The sequence below is a fragment of the Ixodes scapularis genome, unplaced genomic scaffold (assembly GCF_016920785.2).
Source record: "Ixodes scapularis isolate PalLabHiFi unplaced genomic scaffold, ASM1692078v2 PGA_scaffold1__304_contigs__length_218370807, whole genome shotgun sequence".
NCBI classification, from domain to species: domain Eukaryota; kingdom Metazoa; phylum Arthropoda; class Arachnida; order Ixodida; family Ixodidae; genus Ixodes; species Ixodes scapularis.
This window is the reverse complement of record NW_024609846.1, coordinates 35,084,861-35,086,975: the sequence shown is the minus strand read 5'-3', so window position 1 is coordinate 35,086,975 and position 2,115 is coordinate 35,084,861.

Below are 2,115 nucleotides of genomic sequence, written 5' to 3'. Positions count from 1 at the left end.
CTGCAGGTATGTCGCTGAAAAAGACGCTTTGTACATCTCTGTCGGAATGACTGTCACGTCAGCGCCAGTGTCGACCTTGAAGACGATTGGCACCTCATAAAGTTACACTGTCGTCGTCCGCCGTTGATTGTTTTCGCATTCGATGTCTCCAAGGAATTCGGTCCCTGTACTGGAAACTTGGTTCACCACTGCGGAGTATCGGCATTGGCGGGCGTAATGTCCAATTATGCTACATTTGTTGCACATCGCCTTTCGTGCCTGACATTGTTCGTTCAAATGCTGACTCTCGCCACAGCGTCAGCAGTGTCCAGTCGATGCTTGAAACTGAGTAGAGTTGGGTACCGTCTTCTCACTTACGGTTCCTCCACGATTGGCTTTTCTTGAAGGAGGCCTCTATGATACGTAAAGGCGATCCACGTCGGTGCCCCTAGACGTTTGAAGTCTGGTCTGTTGGTCGTTCACAACCTTAGACTCCCGCGTCATGTTTGTTGCTCTTTCAAGCTTCAAGTCTGGATCAAGCTGCAGTCTTTCAGAAAGCTTGTGATCTTTAAGTCCCACCACTATCCTCTCTCGAATCATTTAGTCGTGGGGTTGCACCCAAGTTGCAGAACTTGTCAAGCTTTTGCACATATGTTATGAACTCTTCGACGTTCTCTCCTTCTCTTTGACATGTCCGATGGAAAGTGGCTTGCTCATAAACAACCTTCCGTCTCACGACAAGGTGGTTCTCAAAGGCTTCGAGCACGGCGCTGTGGTCTGTCATTTGTTCTTCAGGTGAACTGAGAGACAGCAGGATATCATCCGTTTTATCCCCCATGAAGTAGATGAGAGCATTAACCTGTTCTGTTCCTGGCCTCGCAGCGAGACCACTCACGAATCGAAATCGTTCGAAGCGGCATTTCCACGAGGTTCATTCTTCTGCGTTTGCAAAGGTGTACGGCTCGGGGGGTTGGCACAAGAAGCTGGATGTGGCCATTACTTGCGTAGCTGCTCCTCTGGCGATGTCGCCTTGGCGCACTTCTGACACCATGTGTTGTCAGGGCCTCAGGAATTCAGTGCTCAAACCAGCGTCTTTTGAGAATCAACCATTTAATCATCTATCTCGAGCACCCCTTCCTCGTCTTCATCGTCGTCTCTTCCGGCTCACGCCTCGCGATGACTATAGCTCCTAGCACAGTCCTGACCACATAACTCGTCAGACATGAGTACGGCTGAGCACATCCGGGATGCAATAAGGCGCCAGCTCGGAGCTCCCAAATCCCCTTCTCGTAATCTAAAGGAATTGCGCGACCTGTGGTTACAAATCTGATACAATCTTACGGAAACCGTGGACCAAGTGAATGTATGATCCACGACAACATGGGTTGCAGCTCTCTTGCGTGCCAAAAGTTGATGAACGTGGTATTAGGTTGGTGGTCATAATATTTTCCTTGATCACTACATGGCTGTATAGATCTTCCTGACATCGCCGCAAAAGCGCACCTTATTGGAAAAGTGATGAAGTGATTTCCGAAATGCGACGTACACCGCGAGGGGATTAAGTGAACACTACCTTGATTTTGAGACGGCGATTTGGCGAATTGAGTTGAGAGGAGGCTCGCAACTTTAGCAACGGTGCCTGAGTAACGTACCGAAGAGAAAATAAACGAAGAACGATATTTCACGGAGGCAAATCGTGCAGACTCTTTACATCTCATAACCAAATATCCAGCTATCCTTCTCCTTGGTCTCAACTCTATTCACTGCAATATCTATTATTGTGGTACTTACCAGCACCCTAAAAGCCTTGGCGGTAAGGCAATCAGTAAAAATTAACTAAGACGCACACCGACATTGTGAATAACCACTCCAGTCAAAACAAAAATTAAAAAAAACGGACAAAAAGACACGCAGCGTTTGAGATGACGTGTGTGTATGTCCGATATGTAATTCTTGCTTCATCGCTGGATGAAGCATATGTAGAAGACACTCAAATACCCACAGCAAAAAAAATTTTTGAACTATGGATCTGTCGTTATTGAAGTGGGGTTGATGTGGGTAAGTTCTTACTGCAGGTGAACCCCACAGCAACAATAACTATACAAGAATGATGGTTCTCGTTTTAAAAATATATGC